Genomic DNA, 14,537 nt, shown 5'->3' on the forward strand with positions numbered 1-14,537 from the left:
AACCTTCTAAGTCTGTCCCTTACTTCCTCTAAAGACCCCTCATCTGCAATATCCCACAGCCATCGAGACAGCACCACCATCTGTTCAGACACATGGGCCTGAGGGACAGTTTACATTCAGAGCTGCATTTTTTTTTCACAGTCACCTCTGGCTGTAAAGATGGGTTACGTGACAAAACTGGTACATAAAAAAGCACCTATTAGGAGGCTGTAACGGAGCTGTCAGTGATGGGCGATTGGCAATTTGAATCAGGTCTGTGACTGTAGGGACAGCCAGATAGAAGAGCAGGGAAGTAACTAGGTTGTAAAATCACCTGGATCCAATGTTGGTCTAGGTGTGTGTCCTGAGCACAGGGATCAGGGAGGCCACCAAGGCTGAGGGTCTGAGAAGGTGAACTGTTCACTGAGACATGAAATACTGGGATCACTGGATTAGGGAAGAAAGAGACAGAGGAAGGGGCAAAAACAGGCTGCACTAGCTAGGGGGAGTATATTAATGGTGGCCACTAACCTCTCTGGCCTCCTTGCTTCTTTCATGTTCCAATTCATTCACCACCACCACCCCCCTCTCTCTCTGTCTCTCTCTGTGTCTCTGTCTCTCTCTGTGTGTGTCTCTGTCTCTCTCTGTCTCTCTGTCTCTCTGTCTCTCTCTCTCTCTCTGTCTCTCTCTCTCTCTCTCTCTCTCTCTCTCTCTCTCTCTCTCTCTCTCACACACACACACACACACACACACACACACACACACACCTTCCTGAAAGGTTCTAGACCTAAAATAGCCCACAAACTCTCATCTGAATAGTGATGAAAAGAGTAAAATGTAGAGGCTGGAAAGAGTGTGGGATGGCAGTCCATGGGCCTGTGCAAGCTTGAGTATATTCTCTCTGCATGCCAGTTTCACTTTCTAGAAAATGAAATGTTTGGACCTTGTTATTATTTTAACTATGTAAAGATGCATTGCATTTGTTTATGTTGCATTTGTTTAGAGATGTAAGGATGTGTTACATTTGTTACCACTGCCTTTGTTTAACTATGTAAAGATGTATTGCTGTTTTACCTTGCCTGCCTAAGGCACCTGATTGGTCTAATAAAGAGCTGAAGTGCCAATAGAAAGGCAGAGAAAGAATAGGTGGGGCTGGCAGGCAGAGAGAATAAATAGGAAGAGAAATCTAGGCTCTAAAAGAACTAGAGAAAAAAAGAACAAGGGAGATGCCCAAGAAAAGCCAGGCAGCTGCCAGGCAGCAGACACAGAATAGGACATATAGAAAGAAAAGTAAAAAGCCCCATGGCAAAAAGTAGATGAAGAGAAACATATTATTTTAAGTTAAAGAAAAAAGCTAGCCAGAAACAAGAATAAGCTAAGGCAGAATATTCATAACTAATAATAAGTTTCCGTGTCATGATTTGGTTAGTAGCCCAAAAGAAACAAAGAAAGCCTGCTATAGACCTGATGTTGTCTAAGGGAATTGAAGAGCTGTCTGTATCTCGAATTCTTTACTCTTCATCCATTGTCTTTGTCAAATCCACAATACATACTTAAAACAGAATGTTACTACCAAACCAAAGTAGTTTTGAACATACAGGGCACCAAAAATGTCCTTTACTGTGGGGCTTATTCATTTAATTTGAAGAGTTAGTATAGATTATAGTTCAGTATATGGGCTCTTAGTTTTCAGATTTATTTACTTTGTGTGTATGAATGGTTTGCCTGTATATTTTATGTGCACACCTATGTGCCTATCGGATCTCCTGGAACTGGAGTTACAGAAGGTTTTGAGCCACAATATGAGTGCTGGGAATTGAACCTGGGTCCTATGCAAGAGTAGCAAGTGCTCTCAACCTCTAAGCCAGATCTCCATTTGCGCCATGGACAAACTGAGGGAGCTGATGGAATTATAAGACCTGCCCTCTATGATGCACGTGTGACATAATTATCATTTAAAGTAACGACTCTTTACTCTTCACATTTTTTATCAGCATGCAATCTCTAACAACATGTGGGAGAAATGAAGCAAAAAGCCCATATCTCCATAAAGCACACTCCAATGGTTCAGTAAATGTGTGCAGCTGACCCAACATCTCACACCTACTTTCAAAGAACCCGCTGAACAGCCAGCTTCTTTCCCATATTGGTGACAGGAGAGAAGTAAATCAGGCGAGTGCTCCCATTTCCTACTGGTGTTTGATAAGCTTTTATTTCACAATAATAACAAGTTTTCTACAGTGAAAAAAGTCTGTCATGTGCCTTGGCCCAGCAGTTTCCCTTCTTCACCAAGTAATTGAAGGTCTCTTTCTCCCCAGGGCAGTTTTCAAGTAGAAGCCTACATGCTGGTGTTCTTTCTTCAGAGTCCAGCATCCAGCCTCCGTTTACTGAAAATGAGTTGGAGAGGAAAAATCCTACAATTATACTTTTTTCCACCCATATTGTTCTTAGCCTGTCACTCCAGCTGATTCTATGAAGTTTGCACCATGAAATTCCATGCCTTAAGAAAACATAATGGCATTGTGGGCTGTCACAAGAGAAAAATTTATGCCCTACATTTGATGCCTGAGGAGAGTAACACTCCACAGGACAATTTACTTAAGGCATTTATGACAATGTACACCATCAAAGAGAAGATAAATGACAGAAGTTCACAAAATGGGCCCCAGGACCCCAGCCCTGGCCTGCAGCAATGCAGGTCTGACCAGAAACAACCCGGGAGGGTTTAAGAGTCCTGGGCTTTATGCCCACCTCCCTGACCTCAGATGATTGCAAAGACAAACCGGTGAGATTTTGATTTGGATTCCTAAGACGAGCCTGGCCTGGTGGCTCCTACAAACAATCCTATTACTTAAAAGGTGGAGGCAGAACAATCAGGAGTTCAAGGCCAATCTTAATTACACAGGAAGTTGGAGAACAACCTGGGACACACAAATATTTAAATAAACTTAAATAATAATTTCCCTCAAAGAGAATGAAAAGAAAGCTTTCAATAGGCTCTATTTAGACTGTACTGTCCTCTGCCTGTCCCTGGTCTGTCGATCTTGCTTCTTGTGAGTTCTCCTGTGTGGTTGTCAACCATGTTTGTCAGGAAAGTGGATGGTGCACACCCAGTAGAAACTTTGGGGAATGTGTACCTTAATGAGAAAGAGAAGGAAAGAATGAGAGAGAGAGAGAGAGAGAGAGAGAGAGAGAGAGAGAGAGAGAAGAAAAGAAAGGAAGGATGGATGGATGAGCGAATGGAAGGAAGGTAGAAAGATTTGGGAGTGAAGGAGCAAAAATGTCTTGATCTAGTATCACATTTTCATATTCAAGTCTCAGGATCCAAAAATCTATATAAGGCAAAATATGGCCCTCATGTCAGATTTGCCTACTTGAGCTAACTGACCTAAGTGTAAGTGACGGACAGATAAGAAGGTGGAGCAGTGAGTAAGTGTAGGGAATGTGAAATGATCCGTTTAACATAGTTATTGACAACCACACTGATTAAGCCAATTAAAGTTTTAGTCCTTTTATTAATGGCCAGGCCAGAAGTGAGCTTGTGCCTCTGAAAAACGTCTTGTTTCCCAACTTCAGAAGTACAGCATTTTAAAAGACAGATTCACAGTTACATCAGTGTTTAAGGGGGATAGGTTTTATTAGTGAGGGATTTGGGGTGACCTCGTAACATCTGCTTTCTTTGTAAAGCTCAGCTACTACATGATCTACTTGGTATGATATACTTGATATATCTATACTTGGTGTGATATAGAACTCAGATACTACATGATATACTTGGACCATGGCCAAAGTCATGGACAGTCCCAAAAGTGTTGTCAAGGCGAATGTGGATGTTTGGGGGTAGGTGGCTAAGAAGTGCCCAAGCAGGCACAAAATAAAGTTAAGATATGATGATATTAACATTATCTTAGTCATTTCAGTGGGAGTGGAGACTTGCAACTACATCCATTGCTATGTATTCTGAGCACTGTTTCTTTGAGCTGAGCCGTCCTAGGGCATTTTGCTGTTGTTATAGTCAAGAAGACCTCACTTTAGATGGATTTTGAGGTAATCTTGGTCTCTGACATACCCTCTGCTTCCAAAGATGTAGCTTGGAGCATAGGCACATGGTGAGGGCCCAGGGCACAGGGCCTAGGATCCAATCTAAGCATGTTGCAAAGTGGGGGCAGCCCCTGCTTATCAAGTCATCCCGGGAATAGAGTCAAGCTTTACCAGCTGTCTCTAGAAGATGGAAAATTCTAGAAGATGACCCTTCTCTGGTATATTCAGATGACATCATGGGATCTTTTCAGAGGTGGACATCTGGAAGTATAAGGTGGTAAACATACAATGCTTCAAGCCACAAAACTACAATAACTTTTTATAGAGGCAAAGGGAAATGCACTAGGCTCTTTTTTTCTTTAATGAAGATTTAGTGCCTGTTGGGGATGGGGCTGACATGGGATGTCCTTCTTATGCTGCAAATATGTGTTGCTTTTATTGGTTGATGAATAAAGCTGTTTTGACCAATGCCCTGGCAAAACATAGCTATGTGGGAAATCCAAACAGAGTCACACAGAGAAAGAAGGTGGAGTGAGGGAGACACCGTGTAGCCGCTGAAGGAGTAACATGGTGGAGCATCACCAGTAAGACACAGCCTTGAGGCAATACATAGATTAAAAGAAATGGGTTAATTTATGAGAGAGAGCCAGCCAGTAATATGTCTGAGCCATTGGCCAAACAATTATATTTAATATTAGACTCTGAGTGTTATTTCATAAGCAGATGTGGGGACCCAGCAGGGGGAGGGGGCGAGAAATGGGTCCAGTAGGACAGAGAGAGACAGAGAAAAACTTCCAACTACAGGGGGCAGTGGTGTGCAAGATGTTCATAGAGGCCAGGAGAGGGTACCTGATCTCCTTAAGTTAGAGCTACAGTCAATTGTGAGCTGCCCCATACTGGTGGTAGTAACCAAATTGCAGCCCTCTGAAAGAGAAGCAACTAATCTTGGTCTCTCTAGCCCTCATCATCTCTATTTAGTCTGTGTTAATAATAAACCATGGCTGCTGACAAGTGGGAGCAAGTCCTCTGTGCTGAACGCAGCCCCTCATTCTTGGTGTGCATTTTAACTTGTTCATAGCCCTCAGGGAGGAACTCTCATTCTCGTCACCAGTTTGCAGATGGAGAAAATGAGGAACAGGGGTGTTATTGTTTTGTGGCTGCTAAATCAACTGTTAAGTTAGCCACTGAGACTTTACTCTGGGCATGTGAGAGGTGACTGTCAGGGACTGCATCAGCAACATCCTAAAATGGTATTTAATTCCATTTTGGTCTGATAGCTCCAACCTCTATAGCTACTCACATCTTAAGATAAAGAAAACAGGGTACAGTCCCTGAGCTACACCTGTTGCAGGACTGTGTATTTCTCTTGTTTCTCTGTGTTTCTTCCTGGTTGGCCCTCATTGTTGCCAGGGCATCTGAGATCACCCCCAGGAGGCCCTCAGGAGGTTAGCCCTGTTCTCAAATGGAGGGAAGGGGAAGGTTCAGGAGATCCCTGCCTTCCCAGGAGATGGGGAATCAGCAATCAACTGCTGGGAAGAAGTGACAGTGGTTCACCTACCTGAGTTCCTCGTGCTCCTGTAGGCAACCCCTAGTCACACTCCTGTAGGTAACCCCTAGTCACACTCCTGTAGGCAACCCCTAGTCACACTCCTGTAGGTAACCCTTAGTCACACTCCTGTAGGCAACCCATAGTCACACTCCTGTAGGTAACCCCTAGTCACAGTCCTGTAGGTAACCCCTAGTCACACTCCTGTAGGTAACCCATAGTCACAGTCCTGTAGGCAACCTATAGTCACACTCCTGTAGGTAACCCCTAGTCACACTCCTGTAGGCGACCCCTAGTCACACTCCTGTAGGCGACCCCTAGTCACACTCCTGTAGGTAACCCCTAGTCACACTCCTGTAGGTAACCCCTAGTCACACTCCTGTAGGCAACCCCTACTCACACTCCTGTAGGCAACCCCTAGTCACACTCCTGTAGGTAACCCCTAGTCACACTCCTGTAGGTAACCCCTAGTCACACTCCTGTAGGCAACCCCTACTCACACTCCTGTAGGCAACCCCTAGTCACACTCCTGTAGGTAACATCTAGTCACACTCCTGTAGGCAACCCCTACTCACACTCCTGTAGGTAACCCCTAATCACACTCCTGTAGGTAAACTTTGAGTTTGAGTCCCATCACCCATATAAAAGCTGGGCACTGGGAAGATGAAAACTGAAGGATGCTTGCAACTTGCTGGCCAGCCAGCCTGTCCTACTCAGCAAGCCCCAAGTCCCAGTGAGAGACCCTGCCTCGAAACAGACCAATGACTCATAGCTGTGAACACTTATAAGTAATGGACTAAAGGGCAAACTGTATGACGCAACAGGCCACACTACAGCATCCACGACCAGATTCTTCTCCTTTTTTGTTTGTTTGTTTTTGGGTTGTATGTTTGTTCGTTTGGTGTTTGGTTTTTCTTTTAAATTTTGTTTCGTTTTGGCAGAGGAGGTTGCATAGGCAGAAGGCGGAAGTGAGGGGACAGGGAGATAAGTGAGATCATATGCATACAGGGGAGGAGAAGGAGGAGGGGGAGGAGGAGGAGGAGGAGGAGGAGAGAGAGAGAGAGGAGGGGGGGTTGCTGGAGAGGTAGCATATGCAAGGCCCTAGATTCCTTACCCAGTCCTGTAGCAACAGCTGAAGCAACAATGAATTTCAGTGTGATTGGAAAAGGGAGGCTCAAGAATAGGGAGAAGAGGTGAGCAAGAAGGTTCAAATACCCAGATTCATAGACAGTACATCAAGCTTAACTGTGTAGGGCCTGGAGGCATGGCTCCACTGTTAAAGAGCTTGGCTGCTCTTGCCCAGGACCCAGGTTCAGTTCTTAGCACCAGCATGGTGGCTCACAACTGTATGTAACTCCAGTTCCAGGGGATCCAACCCCTACTTTGGCCTCTGCAGTCACCAGGCAGACAACCGTTCACATACAATTTTAAAAGGAAGATTAACTCAAAGGATTCAAGTGTGTGCAGAAGAATAACTGAGTTGAGTTCTCATATAATCATTTTATTCATTCAGCAACTATTTACTGCTCACCTACCAAGTGCCACGCACTATTTCTAGGTCCTAGGAACCCTGTAGTGAATAAATTACGTGGTTGAATGTGAGGTGTGGTAGGGTCTCAGCAGTGAGGCCAGCCTGTGGTTCCGGTCTGCAGACAGGGATTCCCATTTCAAGTCATTCCTGTGCCAAGAGACACACCTGCCCTCCCCCAGCCACTGTTGGCTCCCTCTGACGCACAGCAGACAGAGGAGCCCAGGGATCAGCTCTGCTAGAATAAATTACCACGCCACAGTGTTCATGCATAAAACATGGTACAGAAGACTGAGAGAGGCTGGGCCCCAGGCTGCTCAGTCCAGCAGCCGCCTTGGGGCCAGTCGGGAGTTAGAGGAAGGGAAGGAAAGGAACGCTAGAGATAAAAGAAGCCAACAGAAACCTAAGACGAGAGAGAGAGAGAGAGAGAGAGAGAGAGAGAGAGAGAGAGAGAGAGAGAGAGAGAGAGAGAGAGAGAGAGAGGACAGGAGAGAGACAGGAGAAAAGAGAGTAACTTTTTAAAAAGTAGCTTTAAAAGATTCTTTGTGGTTTTTATGCATCTGGACCTGACTTCCGGAATTGCTGCTGAGCTCTTTGGTGGAGCGGTCATGAGGTCTTAGGCTGCTGTTTGGGGATCATGGTGTTGCCTTCGCGATTACACTGGATCAGAAACAGGCCATGGAGGGACAGAATCCGGAGGCGGCGGCTCCACCACCGTGAGTGTCCCCAGAGGAATGACCCACACTTTTGTCCCTACCCCTATTTGCTCTTCACACTTGCCCCCTTGTGTTTCCCCTTCTCGCCTCCCTTGTTCCTGTAGTACCTACTTCGAGTGAACGTTCTATTTCCCACGGGGCGTCTCTCTTCCTGTTTCTTCCCCATAGTCTCATCCCAGGTAGAAGTAACCAGATACAGCTTGTGCAAAGCGGCCAGAAGGCGAGGGCCTCTTTACTCCTCCATCTAGATGGGAAAATACGCGTTGTTCATGATGTTGTGACTTGATCTTCTGCGTGCTAAACTGAGCACAAAAGGGGAATGTCTGAATGCAGAAGGTGAACTGGGAATGGGGCAAAATTCCAGGATCAATAAGTCCATTTCTTTAAAGATTGTTCCTTTGGTGATCAAACTCACAGGAAGGTTCCTCTTGAGTCAGCAAGAATCTTAACCAAAAATGGAATTTTAGTGTGGGAATAATCGGAGAAAGTAAAAGCAGTCCAAATAAGACTATTATTGTCAACAAGTAATAGATGGTTGCACAGTGTAACAGATTCGAGAGATTGGAGACTGTGGGGTGAGGAATAGAGAGGGTGAAAGAAGCATTTGCTTTCTAAGCTCTGTCAGGACAGAGCCGCTGATGAAACTGTGATAACTTACAGCCAACCTTTGCCCTAGTTTGAAGTGACAGTTGGGAATGATAGAGACTGTTGTAAGCAAGACGCCTTGCATTCACATGGGAGGGGCCACCATTCACCCTCATTATGTGGTTGTCACATTTTACAACTTGTCAAATACAAGTGAAAAAAATTCATTTCCAAGCAAATTGCAATGTTGGTGCTTCATTCTTTACATTTAAGCATGATGATCATTAATGGTTTGATACAAAATGGACTAGCTGTTTATAACCAGTTACCAAACCATTTTATTTGTGGGGTGTTGTTCTCATTAGAGACCTGCCACACCCTGTTATTTGTACCTAGCAGCATGTTTATGGGTCCTTCTTATGTGTTAAAAGGTCCTGGTGCAGGTGGTTAAATTAAGATGAATGAGTGGTTTGGGATGGTGTCCAATACACAGTCATGACCCACTAATTTAGGAGCAAACAGGGCTGGTTGGTGTCTAAATGGCATTCACATATAAGGAAATATGCTACATCCAGTAGAAGCCCTTAGTAATTTTCTTGGGCCTTCAGCCCTTCATCAACTGCTTCTTTCACTGGGGCCTTCCTTGCTCTCAAACTCGGGTGTCTGTGTGTGTGTGTGTGTGTGTGTGTGTGTGTGTGTTGAGAGTGGAGCCTGGGACCTTGTGCATATTAGGTAAGCCCTCTACTATTGATCTAGATCCCTAGCTGTTTGAACTATATTTTTTTCTTTTGTTTGTTTGTTTGCTTGTTTTGCTTCATTCTCTGTGTACTGGGAAGTAGTTTCAATCTCTAAAGTTTGAAATAATACTTCTTTGGAGGTGGGGAGGTGTCACTAGGAGAAAGGGGAGCCTGGACTTTCAAAGTTTCATCAGTGTGGGTGCAAAGTCAACTTAATCCCTAAAAGTTGTGACAGCCTGTTTCACTCCAGAGATGATTCTTGGACTGTGAAGCTGATTGCTGGGTGCTGTGCTGTGATCTGTACATGGCTTTAATATGAAATGTAGGTAGTCATTGCATCTAAGCTCTATGTAAGGCAGTTACCAGGAAAATAAGTATGTATTTACTTCTAGACAGTATTACTTATATAAGTATGTATACTTATACCCAGTAGGCATACACTTATACTGTATATAAGCGAGTATACAGACACTTACTGACATGCCTTTGAGATCTTGGATCTTGATGTGTTACAGACCTGAAAATAAGTGTAGGATTGAGAAATATTCTAGGGGACTCAGCAACTCAGAGAAGATCTGTGCATATTTAAAGGAACTGAACTGAAGGAGTGAAGGGAGAAGGGGGTGAGAACTGAGGGGAGAGCAATCAGGGAACTCATTACTGCCCACGCCAGCTTCCAAAGCTATCCTGATATTTTAGAGCTGCTGAAACCTACCTTGACAACTTCTCACTCTCCTGTCTATGAGGCTCTTCTCAGAGCACAATGTCCCTTCCAATTGAAGACTCAAGACTTTCAGTCCCAAAAAGAAGTTAGTTAACCCCAGTTTTCTGAAACACATAAGGGACCTTAAACAGTAGTAAGAAATACATATGCTATGACTTCCAAGTCCATGTAGACATTGCTAATCAATTGCATCTTTCCCTCTCACTCCAGGAGCATTCTTAGCATTAGCATCCCTTCTAACAAATAGCACTCAAGGCTGCTAGTCTAACAAACTAGTAGTGGCTCATTATTGGGAACTGGTATTTATGACCTATTGCTTCATAAAGTTCATTGTCTTAATTAGCTGAGTTACCGTGAGTGAAAAGTCTGGACATAAGTTAGCTGAAGCATCTGCTATTTCACTGGTCTCCCAGTCTTGGGATCAATGTGCTGCCATTTCATCTGAGTTCTTAGCTAGGTGCAGAATTCTGTTCCGTGAGGTAACAGGCCTGTGGGCTTCATTAAGCAATGGCTTCCCAGGGTTCCCTGTCCACTCCTCGAGGCACTTTCCACTACTTGCCCATTTGCTTCTTCAAGGTCCTTAGAGTCCTTTGTTGCTGCTAATCTCTCCATTGAAGGGCTTGATTGATCCAACCAGACTCCAATACCCAAATTAACACCCCTTTTGATTAGCTCAGAACCAGCTAGCTAAGCACCTCAATGACATCTCTGCAGCCCTTTATCTTTGCCCTTATCATAAGCTGACTGTGAAGTAAGCATCAGCATAGCCATTCATAGATCTTGCCTACACTCCAAGTGGGGGACTTATACAGGGCATGTGCACTGGAGACAAGAGTCACAGGGCCTTCTGAGAACTCTGTTTACCAGGGAAAACAATGTCATTCTTACATACAACCTGGACTTTTTGTTTTAAGCTACCAAAAAGCTCTTTTCTTTTTTTTTTTTTTTACATTTTTTTGAGAAATGTTAAGTATACAGATAAGCTGATAAAGGGTGTCATGAATCCCATATGCCTGTAATTTAAATGCACAATGTTAATAATTTTCATATTTACTTCATCTATGTCCCAGGTGAAACATTTTAAAATAAGTTATAAACATTATAACATGTCGATCCTAAATATTTTGGTAAGAGTGCCTAAATAATGTCATTTTTCTTCTTCACCACCTAATAAAATCCATCATGTCCTCCTGACATTATTTAATGTATGGTCCCTACTCAGATCTCCCTGGTAGGAATCTATTCTTAGTGTGTACCACATGGTCATAAGCCTTAGCACAAGACACCTCTAGTTTAGGGACCTGTCTTAGCTAAGATACTATTACTGTGATAAAACACTATAACCCAAAGCAACTTGTGGAGCAAAGAGTTTCTTTGGTTTACAGTTCACAGTTCATCACTGAAGGAAGACAAGGCTGAAACTCAAGGCAGGAACCTGAAATTGGGCATTGAGCCACTGAAGACCTCTGCTTACTGTCTTGCTCCTTGTGGCTTGCTCAGCTTGTTTTCTTATACAACCCATGACAACCAGCGCAGAAGTGGTACTGCCCAGAGTGGGCTGGACCCTTCCACATCAATCAAGAAAAATGTCTCACAGACTTCCCAACAGGCAATCTGATGGAGGCATTTTCTCAGCTGAGGTTCCCAGATAACTCTAGCTTGTATTGAGTTGACAAAAGCTAACTAGGACAGGATCCAAACCCTTCAATGTCATTCTGTCATTGTTAGTTCGCTCCATTTCCTGAAACACATAAAGGGCTCTTGGATGGCAGTAGAAGCTACATAGATTATGACTGCCAAGTTTGTGCAAACATTGCTGATCAATGTCTGGTGTGCTCCCCACCCCCTTCCCACTGCTGGTGCAGCCTTAGGCTTAAGTTTGAGCTGAATGAGAACTATATTCAAGGTGGGGATGTGGCTCACTGTAGCTTAGTGGGTTCTATCCCAGCTCTGCAAATGAAAACAAAACAAAACAAAAATAACAAAATCAATGGCTCCTCGGTGAGATGGCTCAGTAGGTAAAGGCCCTTGCCACCAAGCCTGACAGCATGAGTTCGATATCAGGGACCCACATGGTAGGAGAAAACTAACTCCTGCAAGTTGTCTTCTGCCCCCCCCACGAGTGTGCTGTCACTCACACACACACACACACACACACACACACACACACACACACACACACACACACGAGAATCATAGTATATCATCCTCCTTTGGATATTTGCCTTTAAAAAAGAGACCATCTGAGAAAAAAACCTGGGCTACTACAAAGACCCTAACGTGGTGCTGGCAGATATTGGAGGGAAGGCTCATCTGTGCCTGTGACCCAAACTGAGCCACTGGACTCTGACCTCCTCAGGGGAAGAGGAGTCTGCAAAGCAATATCGAGGGTATACCTACACTTTTTCTGGAGTCAGGGTCTCCATCCATAGCCCAGGATGGCCTAGAACTCATTATGTAGCATAGGCTGTCCTCAAACTCTCAGCAATCATTTTGTGTCAGCCTTCTGAGTGCTGGGGTTACAGGTGAATGCACCCGGACTTTGTAAATGATGACAGTAATGTTAGGCAGGACTTGAGTATGAGAGTTGAACACAGAGGGCTGAGTACTCTGCAGCCAGATTTTTTTTCTTCAATCTGTCACTCAGGAGAGGTTAAAAGAAAGAAAGCATGTGTCTAAGTTTGAAAACAAGATCTGGCTTCAACTCCTTCACTGCTATGTACTGTCGGCCTGAGCTACAAACGTATTATTGTAATGATATCAACCTCACAGTATTTTGTGGGAATTAAAAGACATGAGCTGTGTCAAGAATCAAGCACAGTGTCAGGCATATGACTGCGATGCTATTGAGGAAAGGGAGCCTGAGATTGGTGACAGTAGTGGGGACTGCCATTGCAGGGAAATGTTATGCTGAAGGTGGCACCCTTCCCTGCTCAGCTTTGCACCCTCCCCCACCATCAGATGAATTGCACAGTACCAGGCTGGAGGCCTCATGTCATGGAAAAGGCCCTCCTGTCCTCTCAGGCCAGGCCATCTGTTCTGGGAAATGGGATGAGTGTCAGCCACCACACTAGAGTTCTGGTTTCCCATGCACATGAGTGCAAGCAGGCACTGGAGCCCTCGGAGAAACCTGTCTTCCCTTCCTAGAAAGGCAGAATTTGGATGGAGCAGACCACAGGGTATTGGCCTTTGAGGACCTGGTCAAATGAAGGGGAATGGATGGGTTCTGTGCGTTCCTCCCAAAGACAACAGTAACGAAACTGCTATGCACTGAGGAAAAGCATGCACCCTCCTCAGTGACAGCTGCTGTGGCTCAACTGACTTGCTTTGCTTCATTCTTTGGCCATTCTCCTGCTTCAGCATGATGGTAGTCTTCCTTTGCGGGGAGGATTTTTTTCCCCATGGGTATGTATGTATATGCCTGTGCGGGTATAGGGATGTATGCTCACCCATGCATGCACATCTGGAAGCCAGAGGCCGATGCTGAGTGTCTTCTACATCACTCTCCATCTTAACATTTGAGATGAGGTGTCTCCATGAACCAGCCATTTCAGCTAGACTAGCTGCCTGGTAAGCCCCAGATACACGTGTCTCTTTCCCGTCACCTCGGCATGGAGATTGCAGGTGTACCTACTGTGCCTGACTTCATGTGGGGCTGGAGATCCAAACACAGGTACTTAGGCTTGTATGGCAAGTACTTTACACACTGGGCCATCCCCCCCCCCACCAGCCCAAGGTGGCAGTGTTCTAAGAATGACTGGGTGAGAAAGGAACCTCACCAGGTGGAGATCTGTGTTCCATAGACCACCCTCTGCGCTGTGGTCGGTGTATAGGTGTGACTGTGACAGGGGTCTCCTGTCTGTGGCTATCTGCTCTGTAGAGGAAGGTAAGAACACACTTTGCGCTTCTCACCCAACACAGGGCACAGGAGAAAGCTATAAAACCTCTGGTAATTCCTTCTCTCTCCAGGGCTTAGCAGGCCACAGGAGATAAAGTGACCTGGGCAGGAGGGGAATTGCTTTGAGCTAGGGACTCTCCCAGCAGCCTCCGAACCCAAGTCTGCTCCTATGCCACATAGTCCTCCTTGCTGGGTGACACAGCATCAATTTACAGAGCAACCCGACTTACTCTTGGCTTTCTGTCCTCTGACCTGCTCCTTGGCAAGACTGGCAGGCAGACAGGGTACTTCAGCCACACTCAAGTTTCCCCTCCCAGACTCCTCCCCTATGGAACTTCATGGGACACGGGGACAGCTGTGACTGTGGATTTAGCTTTTCAACATGGAAGCAGAGTGAGACAAGTACCAGAGCACAGCAGGAGCTGCAAGGCTGACCCCCACCCCACCCAGTCCCACCCCCCAACTCCCCCATCCCCCAACCCCCGCTGCTCTCATGTCTTGCCGGGTTCTGACTTAGAGTTGCATGTGGCTGGCATATTCCTCAAGCTGCAGGTGTTGGCTTCAGGTTGGCGTCTCTGTACCACACACAGGTGCACTCCTTCCTGTCTTTATTTGTTTCCTTTGAAGTCATAAGATTGGAGATTTGAAGTAAAGTCAGAGAGGGGATTGTAACAGGAATGAAAACGAGGCAAGGGGCCTCTCAGAGCCATGGACCCTAAAGTTTTTTTGTGTTCCTGCCCAACCACCTGCTCAATTGTTCATCAACCGCCTTTGTGAGGACTG

The sequence above is a fragment of the Cricetulus griseus genome, chromosome 3, assembly GCF_003668045.3.
Source record: "Cricetulus griseus strain 17A/GY chromosome 3, alternate assembly CriGri-PICRH-1.0, whole genome shotgun sequence".
NCBI lineage: Eukaryota > Metazoa > Chordata > Mammalia > Rodentia > Cricetidae > Cricetulus > Cricetulus griseus.